The 20,012-nt window shown below is 41.9% G+C and overlaps 1 protein-coding gene across 5 annotated transcripts in view; it reads right to left on the bottom strand.

The window, feature by feature from the left end:
- LOC120061010 (neural cell adhesion molecule L1-like) overlaps positions 1–18,324 on the bottom strand; it is a 106,039-nt gene extending 87,715 nt beyond the window's left edge. For 2 of the 5 annotated variants that reach the window (XM_039010491.1, XM_039010492.1), the window contains exon 1: positions 18,140–18,323. The gene's annotated coding sequence lies outside the window, so the exon portion shown is untranslated. Of the gene's footprint in view, positions 1–9,000; positions 9,285–18,139 lie in introns of all 5 variants that reach the window. The other 3 variants (XM_039010489.1, XM_039010490.1, XM_039010488.1) reach the window with 3 other exon arrangements.
- Positions 18,325–20,012: the final 1,688 nt, after the last annotated feature.

Genomic DNA, 20,012 nt, shown 5'->3' with positions numbered 1-20,012 from the left:
AGGTCGCCCAGCTGTCTCGACCCGGCGTTAATCACTCACTAATCGAAGGGAAATGACTCTGATTTAGTTCTCTCTTACAAACCGGAGTGCTACCCTGTCTGTCTGTCAGATATGAATGTCTACATTCCAAATGGCACCCTAACCTCTACATAGTGCACTACTCTAGGGTAGTGCACAGGGCAGGATAAAGAAATTGTAGGCCCCTGGGGCTTTGTTTAAAAAAAATATTGAACTCTGAATTCCATCAGCTAAATCATATAGCTATCTTTTAGTATACACACTGTCAATCAATTTCGCCAATGCCATGGTTGCCAGTGCTAGACTGATAGCTGCCTTCAGCAGAGTAAACATGTTTGTTAGCTCATTCTATCTTTGACTGACGTTAGCTAACGTTACCAAATAAAGAGTCTCAATTTGGTAGCCATCTATTCCCGCCCTTGTCTGGAAAACACTCCGTAACTAAAAATAGAATTGTTGATATACAGTAGGTAACTCACTCTGTGTGCAATGATGAATGTGTACAGTATAAATCCTATAAATCATCTATGGTTGGTATAGTTGGGTCTCAGCTGGCTTGCAATCTTGCTGCCAATTTAGTGATGCTAGTTAGCTAACAGCAAACTGACACTATTGAAATGTCCCTGTTAGGTATGCGTAGCTAGCCAGTCTAAAAGAGATCAATACAATTAGTGGGGTGGTTCAATTGTGTATTGTTGTGTATTTTGTTGTAGCTGGTACAGAACCTGATTCCACCAATACGTGCCTCCAACCCCTAGCTCTGCACAAGGTGAAGGTAAATTGGCCAAAATATTTACAAGCTGAAGGCTAAACTAGCTCAATTTACAGTAAGCATGGCATAAACATGATTTGGGTAGTGTTTGTATGGTTTGTGTTATGGGGCTACAGGTGGTTAGAGGTACCCTGAGGACCACAGAATACCTTCCAGACCATGTAATCAATTGCGTCGACCCCTCTTCTCTTTTTACCTTTTGTAAAACTCAGGTTATCTGGAGTCATTCCACAGTGCCCTGCTGAAAAATACCCTAAAGCGGGGCATTGTGGGTACACAAGCATGAGGGAGCGGACACACATTGCATTTATGGAGCACAACAAGATTGTGGGACAGAAACCATCAAGGGATACTGAACAGTATAAAATCAACACTACAACAGTAATGACACAACCACCTCATTCTCAAAACACAACACAAAAACACGTCAAAACAATTCCCCTGCAACAGGCTACTATTGACAAGAATGACCGGTCAAAGTCAAATGGGCTGGGGGAGGTTTACAGACAGTACTTTGAGATGAGGAAGGGGCTTTTGGTTGTGCTTAGACAGTAAATATATTGTTGTGTATGAGAGCGATTGAGGTGCCTTTTCTCCTCAATCTCCCATACACAACAATTCATACTGTGTAAGAACTGCCTTCCTAAGACTTTTCACACCTTCTTTAGCCCCCCCCAGCCCATTCACTTTGTTGACAGATCTTTCCTCTCAAAACAGCTCCCAATGCCCCCTCATTGTCCCTAAACAAAACGCTAGCCGGTCCCATTCGGTTGATACCTTTACCAACAAAGGCATGTTGCCCTACATCCCTTCCAGAAAAAGTATAAAACCACAACCATGTCTTTCCAGGAGACGTGCAGTACCAGCAAATCTTCTGCAAGAGGACCAAGCAGTTGGTGGTTAAGAAGCCCTACAGCACTTTCGACAGAGTCTTTTCCAGCTGGCCGTTCACCGCAGACAGGACAAGCCCATCGCCATAAGCACAATGAGTCTCAGCTTCCCCAGCCCATCATTGCCAGTGTACCGAAGCCGGATAAAGGACTATGGCTGCGTTTACGCAGGTAGCCCAATTCAGACCCGATTGGTCTTTTGACCAATCAGATCAGTTCTGAAAAAGAGCTGATGTGATTAAGACCAAATAGTGGAAAAAAGATCAGAATTGGGTTGTGTGTATAAACACAGCTAATTATTAGAATCAGGATGTGCTACATTATGGTTGGAGGTAAAACCTACAGGACCGTAGCTCTCCAGGAACAGGGTTGGAGAGCCCTGATGTAGAACCAGCATAAAATAAATGTGGATCTTTTCTATCAATCTTCTAAATATTTCTGCCATCATGGATTCACAATATGTATTTATAGAAGCTGTACATGGCTCTGTAGCATAAAAAAGATGCTAGACATTCAGATATCAAATAATGTTTATTTGTCAACATCTAAAATACAGTACACTATTTAATGCTAACTCAAGATAACTGGGTATTCAACGTTTTAAATGGTAAAAGTAACATTCAAAAAATATATATAGTATGAACAGCATAGTACAGTTCAGTGTGTCCGAGTGTCTCTCAGGTGTGGAGACACAAGTGCAGAGAACTGTAGTTACATATTGTTACACCAGATAATGTGAGTTACCCAAATATTTTAGCCGACATCTTGACTATTTCAAGTCTTCTCCCATTGATTGAGACAGGTGGGTGTCCACCCCAAAGTGCTGCATGTCATGATGACAGAGACCTGTCTCTATCAATGAGTGAGAAGACTTGAAAGACACGATGGTGGCACACCATCTTTAAGGAGCAAAAAAAGTATTTATTTTAATAACAGAGCATTTTCTGACATTTTATGAGACTCCTGTTTCCCCTGAATCGAGGACATCGCTAAGATTGGTTGAAAATTCTCTGTGCTACACCAAACAGTACCTATCCTGTAACTCCCAGTAATGTATAACAAAAATCTTTAGTTAAACTGTCATTCAGCTCCTCATCTGCTTGAAATCCATCATAATGTCTAATCCCTCGAGGGGGATACAGTTCTGCTACAATGACACATGCAGACAACAGAATTATGTTTCTGTATCTAGAATTCACTCCAGGAAGAAGCCCAGGCATTAAACGTTATTGTCTGCAAGACAAAAAAAAGCATATTCACTCTATTGTACAGTTTGAACAACAGTTGAACCGTGCCAGCATAACATCAACATTAGGGTAGACTAGTTGGACATGCATACATGTGCACAGGAACAGAGATTACATTTACAACAATATCTAGCCTAATAGAAAGAAATATGGCATAACCCTCAACCTTTGCACAGCGACCAGACCGTACAAATGAGCCTAGGTAGGTAGGCAGACATCTATTTTTAGAGATTTACAACAGTACATTGTTGTATTATTGTTTCTCCTCACTGTTCGGTAGTAAACTTACAGTGCATTCAGAAAGTATTCAGACCCCTTGACTTTTTCCCACTTTGTTATGTTACAGCCTTATTCTAAAATTGATTTAAAAAAAAAAATCCCTAATCAATTTACACACAATAAAAGCAAAAACAGATATAGAAATGTTTGCAAATTCATATAAACATACAGGAATATCACATTTACATAAGTATTCAGACCCTTTACTCAGCACTTGTTCTTTACTAAACATTTGTATTAAACTATTCACCACCTCCCCTGTTCAGAGGAAACCTTTTTTTTTTTTTTTTTTTTTTTTTACAGCTTTTCTGCTACATATACATACACATTTTAAATGCATGGTACTTTTATATACAGCAATCACATAACAATAAAACATTACTAAACAAACTCTTTAATCCCACCCCTCAGCCACTCTAAGCCCATCCCACCTATCACCATAGACCACCCTCGTTTGGTTTTTGGTGCCATGTATTTTTCAGTTGTGCTGTGATGTTTTACATAGATTTTGAACCTTTTCTAATCATAATAGTATCCACAGATTATGAGCTAAAGATGAAAACCTTTCCTACGAATATTATTAATTGACTATGGCTTTCCAAATCACCCAACACTGCTATTTGTAAGGTTAATTTGAAGTGAATGTTGTGATTTTTTTAACCATTCCTGAACCTGTGACCAGAAACAAGCTATATAGAAGGCAATACCAGAATAAATGATCTAGTGATTGTCTCTTCACAAAATCTACAGAGCTGAGATTGTTGTATGCCCCATATATATAGCATTCTGATGGTGGTATGAATTTTGTATAATAATTTAAATTATTGTGTTGAATCAAGTGTAGTTTTTTGTATCAGTTCATAAACCATGTGCCATGGAATCGGTACATCGAAAATCTCTTTTCATTTATTTTGCAATCTGTATGGTGCAGCAGTCAACATTTTTGTCCTCAAACGAAACTGGTATATTTTTATACTTATGCCAATTCCTTTCAGCCAATTTGTATCTTTAATATATGGCAGACAAATTCCTTACCTTCTCCCTCTTCCACTTACCTCCTCCATTTTTGTGGTAACGCTGCAATCAGTTGGTTTTAAGTTTGGATTGAGCAGACATTCCCATATATTTTCGATAGCTGTATATATGTGACATAACTCCACCGTTTCCAATCATAATATCATGAATAAATATAATACAATAAAAAATACAGAATTGTCTTATTTGTATTAAGTCAATATATTTTAGTTTAACCATAATAGTTGTTCTATCTTTTCTGGAGGATAAGGATGAGCCTTTCTTAATAATCTACTGGAGACCATTTTGGGTTTAAGTATAACTTATGTATGAGTGAAGCTTTAAGTGAGAGGTTTAAAGCTTTAATATTGAATAATTTTAGTCCCCCTAACTCATATTTATTATATAAATAGGCACGTTTAATTTTGACTGGCTTAGCATTCCAAATATATATATATATATATTTTTTACTCATATGATTTAAAAAACGAGTCGTCTGGAGTAGGCAGCGCCATTAGTAAGTAAGTAAACTGTGATAGGACCAAAGAGTTAATCAATGTCATTTTTCCATGAATAGACAAGTATTTACCTCTCCATGGTTGCAGAATCTTACCTATTTTTGCAAACTTTCTATTGAAATTGATTGTGGCAAGTTCATTTATATTTTTGGAGATGTGAATACCAAGTATGACTACTTCACCATCCATCCATTTTATTGGTAAACTACAAGGTAGTGTAAACACTATTTTTTAACGATACAATACGTAATATGGTACACTTGTCATAATTAGTTTATAGTCAAGATGCTAGAAAAGTGATCAAGATCTTCAATGAGACTGTGCAGGGATGCAGATTGCGGACTTTAGAAAAAACTAGTCATCAGCATACATTGGCATTTGTTTTTAACCCCTGGACTTCTAACCCCTTTATGTTCTTGTTGGATCTAATTTTAATAGTTAGCTTTTCACATTGGCCATAATAAATAGATATGGAGACAATGGACAGCCTTGTTTCACTCCTCTTAAAAGCTCAATACTTTGAGAAGTAACCATTATTTACATCTAGGTCTGCTGTACATAAGAGATTCATTGAAATGAAAGTAATCTAGGCATTTATATATAAATTCTAGTCGTACTTTATCAAACGCCTTTTCAAAATCTGCTATGAAGACCAGGCCTGGTATCTTTGATGTTTCATAATGTTCAGTACTTTGTTGAAGCACCTTTGGCATTCTCAAGTCTTCTTGGGTATGACTTGGCACAGCTGTATCTGGGGAGTTTCTCCCGTTGTTCTCTGCAGATCCTCTCAAGCTCTGTCAGGTTCACTGCACAGCTATTTTCAGGTTTCACCAGAGATGTTCAACCGGGTTCAAGTCTGGGCTCTTGCTGGGCCACTCGAGGACATTCAGAGTTTCTTTCCCTCAATCCTGACTAGTCTCCCAGTCCCTGTTACTGAAAAACATCCCCGAAGCATGATGCTGCCACCACCGTAGGGATGGTGCCAGATTTCCTCCCATGTGACGCTTGGCATTCAGGCCAAAGACTTCAATCTTGGTTTCATCAGATCAGAAAATCTAGTTTTTTATGGTCTGAAAGTCCTTCAAGTGCCTTTTGGTAAACTCAGCCCAACAATGCCCAACACAAGTTCTAGTCTTTCAGACTGGACAAAATGTGTCTGCTTGTATATTTGCTAATGAATCAACCTATAGGAACATTGTTGAAAGATGTCCAATGGCTCTATCGAACAACCATATTTACACCCAAAGAACACATAGTGCGATCAGTATAACATTGAGCCTTCGAAATGCCACAAAGCAGTACTAGGTGTATTTTTGGATCTCCTGGGCAATTATGTGTGAAACACACCTCACTGTCCTAGAAATGCCTCAGACATTATGAAAACAAGCCCAGATTCCTCCAGGGTGAAATTCCCCTTTAACATGACAGGAGACATTAGCTGAATCTTTTTTAAATTCCACAATGACCATGAGTTGCTACTCTGACAAACTGAGATCAATCTGGTCCTGAATTCAAACAAACAATAGCCCAGGCCCATGAAGCGACACAGACTGTACAATATTAGGAAGAAATATATTCAGTATACACTACCGTTCAAAAGGTTTGGGGTCACTTAGAAATGTCCTTATTTTTGAAAGAAAAGCAAATGTTTGTCCAATAAAATAACAGCAAATTGATCAGAAATACAGTGTAGACATTTTAATGTTGCAAATGACTATTGTAGCTGGATACGGCTGATTTTTAATGGAATATCTACAGAGGCGTACAGAGGCCCATTATCAGCAACCATCATTCCTGTGTTCCAATGGCTCGTGGTGTTAGTTAATCCAAGTTTATCATTTTAAAAAGGCTAATTGATCATTAGAAAACCCTTTTGCAATTATATTAGCACAGCTGAAAACTGTTGTTCTGATTAAAGAAGCAATAAAACTGGCCTTCTTTAGACTAGTTGAGTATCTGGAGCATCAGCATTTCTGGATTCGATTACAGGTTCAAAATAGCCAGAAACAAAGAACTTTCTTCTGAAACTCAATATATTCTTGTTCTGAGAAATGAAGGCTAATCTACGCGAGAAATTGCCAAGGAACTGAAGATCTCGGACAACGCTGTGTACTACTCCCTTCACAGAACAGCGTACACTGGCTCTAACCAGAACAGAAAGAGGAGTGGGAGGCCCCGGTGCACAACTGAGCAAGAGGACAAGTACATTAGGGTGTCTAGTTTGAGAAACAGACCCCTCTCACAAGTCCTCAACTGGCACCTTCATTAAATAGTACCCACAAAACAATAGTCTCAACGTCAACAGTGAAGAGGCGACTCCGGGATGCTGGCCTTCTAGGCAGTTCCCCTGTCCAGTGTCTGTGTTATTTTGCCCATCTTAATCTTTTCTTTTTATTGGCCAGTCTGAGATACGGCTTTTTATTTGCAACTCTGCCTAGAAGGCCAGCATCTCAGAGCTTGGCACACCTGTATTTGGGGAGTTTCTCCCATTCTTCTCTGCAGATCCTCTCAAGCTTTGTCAGGTTGGAGGATGGGGAGCGTCGCTGCACAGCTATTTTCAGGTCTCAAGAGATGTTCGAAGTTCGGGCTCTGGCTGGGCCACTCAATGACATTCAGAGACTTGTCCCAAATCCACTCCTGCGTTGTCTAGGCTGTGTGCTTAGGTTCATTGTCCTGTTGGAAGGTGAACCTTCGCCCCAATCTGAGGTCCTGAGCACTCTGGAGCAGGTTTTCATCAAGGACTCCTCTGTACTTTGATCCGTTCATCTTTGCCTCGATCCTGACTAGTCTCCCAGTCCCTGCCGCTGAAAAACATCCCCACAGCATGATGCCGCCTCCACCATGCTTTACCGTAGGGATGGTGCCAGGTTTCCTCCAGAAACGCTTGGCATTCAGGCCAAAGATTTCAGTGTTGGTTTCATCAGACAAGAGAATCTTGTTTCTCATGGTCTGAGTCCTTTAGGTGCCTTTTGGCAAACTCCATGCAGGCTGTCATGTGCCTTTTACTGAGGAGTAACTTCCATCTGGCCATTCTACCATGAAGGCCTGATTGGTGGAGTGCTGTAGAGATGGTTGTCCTTCTGGAAGTTTCGTCCATCTCCACAGAGGAGCTCTGGAGTTCTGTCAGAGTGACCATCGGGTTCTTGGTCACCTCCCTGCTTCCTCTTGAGCCCCCCACAGGCATGGGCCCAGGGGCTTCAGCCCCCGCATTAATCTGGCCCTGGTAGTGCACTATATAGGGAAAAGGGTACCATTTTGGAAGAAGCTCAACACTGCACTCTCAAACAGATTGATTTGATACCACATGCAAGTAGCATCAGCATTTTATTGATGCTGTCTGACATTTAATTGAGACCAATAAAGACTGATTATTATTGCCACTGTGACTACCCCCAGTTATGGGGGAGAGAATAGGAGACCTACATTAGGCCTATTAATTAAATGGGACTCATACTATGTCAGTGGTTGAGAAAATGTAGGATCTTTGCATATCATTGATATGCAAAGCAGGGAGGTTTTGCATAGAATTTGTCATTGAACTTGGGGCCAATAGGGCAAACTTGGCTTCACAAAAGAGCAGGTTCACAACCCACTGGGCAAAAACTGGTTGAATCAATGTTGTTTCCACATCATTTCAACAACAAAATTGAATGTGATGACATTGAATCAATGTGGGAAACTCATTGGATTCGCAAAAAGTAATCAACGTAAGTTAATTTCCTTTTTTTAACCTAAATCCGATGATAGGGTGATTATTTCTTTTTTGATTTCACATTGAATTCACGTTGACAACTCAACCAAAACTAGACATTAAACTGATGTCTATGCCCAGTGGGAAGGCCTTTAAAAACACAGGAATTAACTTTTACAAATTATCTGATGACTAAGAAATGATCTAACCAGTGATTTAGGCAATTTCCTGTCAGAACATATTGACTTCAAGGGTCTCACTTACTAAGGGTTTGCTGTTGCACCTTTGAACATCTTGCACCTGTTCTTTTGAGACATAAAACAAAGTATCTAAAACATGAAACTGTCTTTATTCAGGCACATCTTTCAATATCTCATCTTTCAGAAAATAACAGGTTGGAAAACATATCTTTCAAAGGTTTACCATAGCCATTCAACAACCTTTCATAGCTTTCTGAAGAGCACAGAGAGAATACCTCTAGGGTATAAATGTTCCAAATTCACTGCATAGCATGTGGAATGACGATCCAAAAGTATGAGGGCTGAAATGTGGTGGTTGCCACCTCGCTCACCTTCACTAGCTCCTTGGAGAGTAGAACGTGGATATTAGGCTCTCCGTGCCATCCAGTTCCCGGGCCAGGTCCCAGGCTGATGTGGTGTTGAGTCCCAGGTTGTGTAGGTTGTCTTCCAGCTGGTTGGACCATCTGGCTCTAGGCCTTCCTTCCTCTTGGGCGTGGTAAGTTAGGGGATGCCTTTAGAGGATGAGGACAGGCTCCAGAAGTGGGTTCAATCTGGCCAGGTGACCAAACAGTCAGAGTCAGGTAGCCACCTGCCTTCTCTGAAATGCCACAGAGTGCTGGGCCAGGGGGGTTAAGTGCCAGATGGAAGGAAGGGGAGAGAAAGACAGAAAGAAGCTGGGTTGAGAGGGCTAGGTAAATGAGGGAGGGTTAGGTGGTCTAGGGGACTATGGGGACAGCAGGGATGATGTCACAGTGAGAAGGCACGGAGAGACTCAGGGTACATCCAAAATGGCACCCTATTCCCTATATAGTGCACTACTTTTGACCAGGACCCATAGAGAATAGGGTGTCATTTGGGATGCACTCTCAAACCTGAAAGGTGAAAGACTATTCAGCTTCAGACACATCCTGACCTTTATAGTAGACAGTGTCACTACCGTTCTTTGTCAGAAAAGTATGGTCCAACTGTGTTAGCGTGTATTTGTGTGTGTGTGTACTGTAACCAAAGGTCATCTCATGAAGATCAGCTGAGCCCAGTGAGTCCAGCGATCAAGACATCTACATCTCTATCTCCTGAGAAGAAAAACCCCCAACAGCATCCCAGTTCATATTGAATCACCGGGGAAGTAATATTTCAAGAACTGAATGTGGAGAGACTGGCTCCATCCTGGGTCGTGTTCAGTAGGGCACACAGGATTATTTTATTTTCAAAAACAAACATTTCTTATTGGACATACTGTGTATGGATTGCATTCTACCTGGCAGGCCGCTCCTACCAGGTGACGTGGAGAGGATCTGTGTCCACACCACATACTCTCACTACTGGTGTCCCCCAGGGTTCGGTCCTAGTCCCTCTCCTCTTTATACACCGAGTCACTCGGCTCTGTCATATCCTCACATGGTCTCCCCTATCATTGTGTGAAAAGTCTTAGGAAGGCAGTTCTTACACAGTATCATTGCTATGTGGATGACACTTAACTACTTTTCGCCTTTCCCCTTCTGACACCCATGTGGCGACACGCATCTCTGCGTGCCTGGCAGATATCGCAACTTGGATGTTAGCCCACCACCTCAAGCCGGAGCTGCTCTTCCTCCCGGGGAAGGCCAGCTCGTCACGCCCTGATGGGTTTCACCTGTCTTTGTGATTGTCTCCACACACCTCCAGGTGTCACCTGTTCTCCTCATTAGTCCCCAGGTACTTATTCCTGTGTTCCCTGCTTGTCTGTTGCCAGTTCATTTTGTTTGTCAAGTCAACCAGCGTGTTTTTTCCCGTTCTCCTGCTTTTTCCTTCTCTCTGTTTTGCTAGTCCTCCAGGTTGTGACCCTTGCCTGTCTGGATTCTGAACCCGCCTGCCTGACCATTCTGCCTGCCCTCGAGCCTGCCTGCCACTCTGTACCTCCTGGACTCTGACCTGGTTTTGATCTTTTGCCTGTCCATTACCATTATCTTGCCTACCCCTTGGATTATAATAAATATCAGAGACTCAAACCATCTGCCTCCCGTGCCTGCATCTGGGTCTCGCCTTGTGCCCTTATAGCCCTCTCAAAGACCTCTCCATCACAGTTGACAACTCCACAGTGTCGCCCTCCCAGAGTGCAAAGGACATTGGTGTGACACTGGACAACAGCCTGTCGTTTTCTGCAAACATCAAAGCAGTGACTCGCTGCTGCAGGTTCATGCTCTACAACATCCGTAGAATACGACCCTACCTCACACAGGAAGTGGCGCAGGTCCTAATCCAGACACTTGTCCTCTTCCATCTGTACTACTACAAATCACTGTTGGCTGGGCTCCCCGCTTGAGCCGTCAAACCCTTGCAACTTATCCAGAACGCATCAGCCCGCATGGTTTTCAACCTTCCTCAAGTTCTCTCATGTCACCCCCTCCTCTGCATTCTCCACTGGCTTCCAGTCGAAGCTCGCATCCACTACAAGACCATGCTGCTTACCTACGGAGACAGCAAGAGGAACTGCCCCTCCCTACCTTCAGGCTATGCTCAAACCCTACACCTCAACCCGAGCACTCCGTTCTGCCACCTCAGGTATCTTGGCACTCCCACCCTACGGGAGGGCAGCTCCCACTCATCCCAGGCCAAGCTCTTCGCTGTCCTGTCACCCCAATGGTGGAACCAGCTTCCCCTTGAAGCTAGTCCCTGCCCATCTTCCAAAAAACATCTCAAACCCTACTTCTTCAAACAGTAAAAAAAGTTTGACAGTAATTCTATAACAACTTGATACATTACATGCCTTCATTTATTCATTCCAATTAGACTGATTTGGATTTCTCCCTGACCAATATGGTGGCCATTTTCACCCCATTCTAGAACTTCTAGGGTTCATGACAAAGCCCCTATAGTAAGTTAAAATCTCTATGGTCGGCCCCCCCACTCCAGATGGTTTATGTCATGTTCATATCTTATGGGGGGGGGGGGGTACATGCGTGTGAAACTTGTACGCCACTGGCAACACACCAGCATCTTGCGATTTTCAGACTGTACCGCTCTTCTCATCCAGACTGGTATATTCCTCACAAACTGAAAACAAATAGCATCCTAATCATACCAGCCAGACTGATACAAACACAGACTTTGTCCAAAATGCCCTATAGTGCAATACTTTTGATGAGAGCCCAAAGTGACTCTGGTCAAAAGTAGTACACTAGGGAATAGGTTGCTATTTGGTGATACAGTAACATAACACCCCGCCAAACATTTCATGTACCGTCAGTGCTGGTGGGGGCCTTTCTCTGAACAGAGTGTCTCTACCATAGAGACATAGGATACAATACATGATGAAACTGTATTTTATTGTAAGCCTAAAATGTATTTCATAAAAAGCATTATTCTTTTACTGTCAATGTATGCCGAGGGCTTTTCTCTCATCATCATCATCATCTATTCTCTGAACCATACAGTGTATGTACGCAGGCAACCGTTCAAAAGTTTGAGGTCACTTAGAAATGTCCTTGTTTTCTAAGAAAACATACATGAAATGAGTTGCAAAATGAATAGGAAATAAAGTCAAGACGTTGACAAGTTTATAAATAATTGTGTCCTTCAAAAACGTTTTGCTTTCGTCAAAGAATCCTCCATTTGCAGGAATTACAGCCTTGCAGACATTTGGCAATCTATTTGTCAATTTGTTGAGGTAATCTGAAGAGATTTCACCCCATGCTTCCTGAAGTACCTCCCACAAGTTGGATTGGCTTGATGGGCACTTATTTACCACACGGTCAAGCTTCTCCCACAACAGCTCAATAGGGTTGAGATCCAGTGACTGTGCTGGCGACTCCATTATAGACAGAATACCAGCTGAGTGCTTCTTCCCTAAATAGTTCTTGCATAGTTGAGCTGTGCTTTGGGTCATTGTCCTGTTGTAGGAGGAAATTGGCTCCAATTAAGCGCCATCCACCGGGTATGGCATGGTGTTGCAAAATGGAGTGATAGCCTTCAAGATCCCTTTTACCCTGTACAAATCTCCCACTTTATGTGATGTGATGTCTTCACTATTATTCTATGATTCCATATGTGTTATTTCATAGTTTTGATGTCTTCACTATTATTCTACAATGTAGAAAATAGTAAAAACAAAAACCCTGGAATGAGTAGGTGTGTCCAAACTTTTGACTGGTACAGTATATAATGAAGCGATAAGGCACAAGGAGGTGTGGTATATGGCCAATATGCGACGGCTAAGGGATGTTCTTAGGGACGAAGCATCGCGTGGTATATTGGCCATATATAACAAACCCCCGAGGTGCCTTATTGCTATTATAAACTGGTTACCAACGTAATTAGAGCAGTAAAATCAATGTTTTGTCATACCCGTGGTATACGGTCTGATATACCACGGCTGTCAGCCAATCGGCATTCTGTTTATATATATATATTTTTTTTTTTACATATAAACCCTTAGATAAGGGCTTGTTTTCCCAGACCTAGATTAAGCCTAGTCTAAAAACTGCAATCAATGGAAAATCTGTGTCTGGGCCCCTAAATGTTGTATTAATAATTTCATGAGCTGTATTGTCTACTAATCTAAATAAAACTGTCAGAATAGTTTCTCTACTCAGAGCTCCACAGGGATGACGCCATTAACAAATAAGTCTGGAACGTAACCATGAAATCCAAGATCAAGACAATTAATTAGGCAAAAATATGATTAATTAAGGAGAAAAAGTATACAACTGTCATGACTAGACTCAAGGGTAGTAAATAACGTCCATGTTAACTGGTCTCTGATGTACACAGATCAAATGTTTGAGATAATGACTGCATAATCTATGGTTTTCCTCCTCTAATACCCACGTACTTACTAAATAGTGACTCTAGTGTTCCCCTCCCTTGAGTAGACCCTGTTCCCTACACATGGTTCTATTGACAGGGGGGCCTGGGTAACCCCATAACCAATCAGGGCCCCCCATTAGACATATCAAAGGGACCCCCCCCTACAAAAAATAAAATATTGACATCAGTACGCCTAAGAGACGTTGGCACCACCAGAATGCATGTGGAGTTCAGTCAGCGTGAATGAATATAAGTCCCAGGACTATCTGTACCACTTGGTGCCAAAGGAAATGGTTAATCACTGTCCTCAATTCTCCAGCAGAAAAATACACTATAGCCCAATCTGCCATTAAGAAAAATATAGCCCAATCTGTCAATTAGGAACATTATACAAATTACAGTAATGAACTCACTCACTCTGTGGCCCCCTTTCATTTAATTCTCAGCTTCCCTGCATCCCCTGCTTTTATAATTTCTCTGTGAGAGGGCAGTAATATTGTGATTTATGTGGGAGGACAGCAGCAGAACTGTATTAGTCTGAGAGCTGAGAGCATTTTGGCTCAAACACAGTTCTCTCTCCTTATTAATGAGCTGCTCTATAACAGTCATTTCCTCCCCCCTTCATCTGTATTGTTCTAAAACCACCAAGAGAGAGAAGACAGTTGTAGGCGGCTTTACACTCTGTAGTAGCCTATTATTGAATGAGATATTAAAATGCTTTCAGATTTGTCTATCTTCAGTAATTACTGGGCTGTCAATACTTATGAGACAATAATATATTCCAATTCCTCAACCCTTGTTGAAACATGGAAGAACACAGAACACACAATTGTTCAGAATACACAGGAAGATTGAGTGACTTGGTTAGAAACCAGGGTTTTCAACTCCAGTCAATTCAGAAAGTAAACTAAATTCCAATTTGAAAAGCATTCGAGGAATTTAACTAAAATTGACCACAACACTGCTAGAAACCAACCACACTGAAATTGTGAAATCCAATCCTTCCCTCAGTTTAACATCATGATCTACAGTAGGTCAGGGGTTCCAAAACATTTTCACTCAGGTCAGCCCCAATCCAATGATCACCACCTACTGGAAACATTAACACAGTGCAGCTCATGTCAATAGGCAGCCTCCTATTTACCCCATATCTACGGAAGAGTATTAGGGCCAAGTGAAGAGAAAAAATAACTAAAGAGTGATGGGTGGTGGTACTTGGATAATTTGGGGAGGGGGGGCGAATAGTAATACTTCGAGAATAAAGTAGCAATATTTCAAATGTTATTTCGAGAATAAAAGTAGGACAAAACAAACAAATGGCCATCAATCGAATGGTCTAATAACTCAACAGGCGTCACTGCACATGCACACACGCTACATTTCTACCTGGGAACTTCAGACTATATGGAGGCATATACTCTAACGGCCATGGTGAGTTATGAGCACAAACAAACCACTCTCTTGGCACTGTCAGCCGCCTCAGCCACTGACTGCGAAGAGCTCTGGGGTTGAGTCCCTGCCAGTCTGCCCTCCGTATTCGCTACAACGTTCTGCCGCATAATTGCAAATATTAGCGACCTTATCCATGATGCTTTACGAACAGTAGTATGTCCCCCTTATAGCAACTATCCTTCTAACGACTAGCCTAGTAGGCTAGGTGAGCACACCCAATGAAACGAATCATATTGGGATCCTGGAGACCGGCGGCTACGTCTGTGTATGTGTCATGTAAAGCTGCTCTCTAAAATTTGCTATAACACCGCTATTTTGCAGGGCATTATAAACCTATAGCGGCCCACTATATTGGGTATCCTAGGCAAGCCTTTCTTAAAGTATGGGTCGCGACGTGTCAGAGTAAATGTATAATTATTTCATTACTGGAATTGCACTCTGTTCCGCATTGACTCTGCTCAGTTTGGCAGCTGCGCGAGTGGGTGGAAGATGCCCGTGTGCTTCACGGTTTACCGAAACTTTTTTCGGCAGTTCTCGATGATCACTCCGTGACCCACACGCTGCAGTGCTGTCGTTCAGACACTGGATTGTCATCCCTACTTGCCATCGAATGGACTCAAGTTCTGACAGCTCAATTGTCACGAAACGCAAATACAGCGATGAGTTTCTCTCCATTGGTTTAATTAATAAACTTTGAGAAATAACGAGGAGCGCCCAAAATCGGTTTTGTGCAGGGAAGTGCTTAGTATTGAGTCTCTCAAAATGAACAAATTAAAACGAAAGGTCCTGACCAAACAGCCACGGCATTTTGGTAAACCCAGGGAATTCTTTCAGAACAGGGCAGAATGCTTCAGGAAACAGTGCTTCTTCGACAGTGGAAAAGTCAACTAGCAAGGCATTTTATAAACAGGTGATGATAAGCAGAAATAAGGGAGTACTCTCTCTTAGTAGTCGATGTGAGTTGCTTTTTCAATCAATCCCCTTGTACACAGCTAATAGCTAGTTAGGTTGCTTTGGCTAAGGTTATCTAGCTACTAAAAGTACATATGAAGATGGGGGGGCTGTTGATGTTAAAATACAAGTAATCATTTTTATTCTGAACTGGAATACACCGATTGATGCAAGATGCTTTTTTTGAGTAAAAAACACAGTTCTGGGTTGCTCATCTATAGCAGGAAGCGGTCTCCTGCCTGGCAGAGAAAGCAGTAGATGTTCTGAAAGGGGGGTCTGAGCTGGTGTAACAGGGTTGGTTATGTTTCCACTTGCCTCTAAAGAAAGGTGTATTTAATGTTCAAGCATTCTTACTGGTTGGTTTAATTCCGATGGCAATAAGGCATGTTGTTATTGGCCCCGCTTGCAGATAGGGGGAGATCGAACGTCAAGTCTCCCCAGTATGAAAATGTGATGCAAAGGTTAGGTCACGTTCTGAATAGTGTTTTCTATTTTAAAATGTGTACAAGTTTGCTGTACATTGCTGAGTTATACATGTGTGGGTATATGATACCTCTGTTAGTGAACGAGGAGCTTTCTGGGATGTGCTTTGGTGTATGATTGCTGTATATAAGTGTGTTAGCTAGCATACACCGATGTAATGGTCACATAAGCCCACTGCTAACACAGTTGTTTTCATGCTACATATTTTACCATCGACAGCCATCAACAAAGAAAGAAAGAAAGAGTTTTGAACGGTCATCCAACTCGGTATTCCAACTCAGGCCTCTTTCTAGAGCGCCGACTTTCCGACCTGAAGATCATTGAAGTCATGATGTTACCTAATATTTTTCTGAGTTCACAGTTGTCTTGAAAGCACCATAAATCAGTCGAGTTAACTATCCCTTGCTATAACATATTGTAATGAAACAGGCAGGGAGCAGGTCTCAAACCCTCAACCTACTAGCCCGAAGTCCAGCGCACTATCGGCTGTGCCCCAAAAGCATGCTCGAGTGGCAGAATCGATATTTGCGCTTATAAACCCAGGGTCGTTACACTACTCCCTCCTTTCAAAGAGCGCGTCCCCGCGCTAGCTTGCGGCTCAACGTCTTATAGGAACGCGTTCACTGGCCAAGCACACGCACGTTCGTGGATGCAAGGTCCGATCACTTCTGACACCAATGTAATGAAACAAGCAGGAAGCAGGTCTCGAACCCCCAACCTTCTAGCCCGAAGTTCAGCGTGCTGTTGACTGTGCCCCAAAAGCATGTTCGAGCGGCCGAGTCGATATCCGCGCTTATAAACCCAGGGTTGTTACAATATTTTGTCTGACAGAGCTTACATGTCTGACAGACGCTTACATGACAACCAGAATGCATTGTATGATGTCAACATACATGGCGCCACACAAATAGCTTAGCTCATCATAATCAGTTCAACATTCAAAAAAACATTTTACACACATGTCCATTGTGTCCATTACAATATATGCAAGAATCTGAATGCATGATTTGTCACAAGTACTTGAAAACGTGAATAAAACAGTAAATACATTATAAACCATACATACATACGGTGTGCTACAGCAGAAAGGACAGCACGATATACAGAAAATATCCACATATTTTGATAGGAATGCACACATTGTCGAAGTCCAATTTGTACGGAAAACAACCATGAAGGCAATGCGGGTGTGTCTTAAAAATGTTTGTGCAAGGCCTGTTCTGACTAGAGACGTGCAATGTCCTCATACTTGATCTGGGGAAACACTAAGGAAAGTGCTTGGGCTCTCTTGAAGAGAGAAGTTTGTCCCGATCAGTAAAGCCTCATACATAAATTGTCCGCAACAGTGAAATGGGCTACTTCTTATGTGAATAAACGAGGCGGAACAGGCCTCAATTCAAACTGTTGTTAGAAAATAATTAGAAATTGACAAGTTGAAACAGCCTATAGATAATTAGCAGGCAGCGCGCCTTGGTTTGAGGTCTGCGCTGATAACTGTTCTGTTGCTTAACAAATCACATTTTGGAACAGTGAGAGAATTCCGACATCAAGCGCATGAAAGAAAACTCATGCAGGGGTGAAGGTTACATGCTGCCCGCTGACCAGACCGCACGCATGTTGATTTTGTCCACCCACACCAGACGCAATCAGGACATGCAGGTTGAAATATCAAAATTAACTCTGAACCAACTATATTAATTTGGGACAGGTCAAACAGCATTAAACATTTATGGCAATTTAGCTAGCTTGCTGTTGCTAGCTAATTTGTCCTGGGATATAAACATTGGGTTGTTATTTTACCTGAAATGCGCAAGGTCCTCTACTCCGTCATTTCATCCACAGATAATAGGGTAAACCGAGTTCGTTTCTAGTAATCTCTCCTCCTTCAGGCTTACTCTTGTTTTTTGGACTTTATATGGCGCTTGGCAACCAATTTTAAGGTTCACTACCAACTGGACTGGAGTGTGGACCTCAGTTCATCTTTCAATTACCCACGTGGGTATATGCTCCTGAAAACCAACCAGGAGATGGCACATGGGTATATGCTCCTAAAAACCAATGAGGAGATGAGAGAGGCGGGACTTGCAGCAGGTCAAGCTCGTTGACGGGCGCGAGCACGGTGGGTGCAATGATTGAATAACATGTATGTGTACACTTATTTTGCAACGCTTGTGATGCCAGCATGTTTTAACCTCATAGTCATTGCATCACTTCAAATCCAAAGTACTGTAGTACAGAGCTAAAACAACAACACAAATGGTCAATGTCCAAATACCTTTAACATGTATTCACTCAGGGATGTGAATACTCCCATCCTTGAAGACATCACTGGTAGATGGATAGTAAAACGAGATTCTACGCAAGGCTACCAACCCGTCAGATCAGTGATTGTTTCTTTATAGCCTATATAACCTATCATCATTGATCTAATAGGCCTATATTTACGGTGCCTTCAGAAAGTATTCATACCCCTTGACTTATTTCACATTTTGTTCTGTTACAGCCTGAATTCAAAATGGATTCAATTGATTTTTTACTCACAATACATATTGACAAACATGAAAATTTAAAAGCTTTAGTATCTTGAGTCAGTAAGTATTCAACCTCTTTATGACAAGCCTAAATAAGTTCAGCTCCCCGTGTATATAATTGACTTGATTCTCAAAATGTCGACTTCATTCTAAACAGACTTTATTCTCAATTTTGGTTGTTTATTCTCTAAATATTGCCACTTTTAAGTACTATACATGAAAAACAAATAATCCAAATACCACCACTATTTATTCTATTAACTTTGCCCTAATACTCTTCCAGACATACTGTATCTGTGTAACGGATGTGAAATGGCTAGCTAGTTAGCGGGTACGCGCTACTAGCGTTTCAATCAGTTACGTCACTTGCTCTGAAACCTAGAAGTAGTGTTGCACCTTGCTCTGCAAGGGCCGCGGCTTTTGTGGAGCGATTGGTAACGATGCTTCGTGGGTGTCAGTTGTTGATGTGTGCAGAAGGTCCCTGGTTCGCGCCCGTGTCGGGGCGAGGGGACGTACTGAAGTTATACTGTTACATTGATGCTGTTGACCCGGATCACTGGTTGCTGCGGAAAGGGTGGTGAGTGTAACGGATGTGAAATGGCTAGCTAGTTAGCGGGTACGCGCTACTAGCGTTTCAATCAGTTACGTCACTTGCTCTGAAAACTAGAAGTAGTGTTGCACCTTGCTCTGCAAGGGCCGCGGCTTTTGTGGAGCGATGGGTAACGACGCTTCGTGGGTGTCAGTTGTTGATGTGTGCAGAGGGTCCCTGGTTCGCGCCCGTGTCGGGGCGAGGGGACGGTTTAAAGTTATACTGTTACATCTGTATTGTAAATAGTAAGAAAAACAAGAAATAAACTACCACAACACATTAGTGTCAGTATTGTGTGACAAAAGAAAAGGCACATTCACTCATCTGCCATAGCGACAATAACATTTAGGCATAAGAAATGTACAGGTAACTGCCAGAATAAAGGAAACACCAACATAAACTGTCTTAATAGGGCAAAAAAAGAGGAGGAAGGGAAGTGCTCTTTGGTAAAAGGGGTAAATTGGTCATCCAAAAAGAAAGGAGGACCAAGGTACTCTTCATATAATTAATTAAAATGCCTTTATTTGTATGTCATGTTTAATTTAAACAAGTT

The sequence above is a fragment of the Salvelinus namaycush genome, chromosome 16 (genome assembly GCF_016432855.1).
Source record: "Salvelinus namaycush isolate Seneca chromosome 16, SaNama_1.0, whole genome shotgun sequence".
Taxonomy (NCBI): Eukaryota; Metazoa; Chordata; class Actinopteri; order Salmoniformes; family Salmonidae; genus Salvelinus; species Salvelinus namaycush.
Note: the sequence above shows the minus strand (reverse complement) of the source record. Positions and strands in the feature narration are given on the sequence as shown.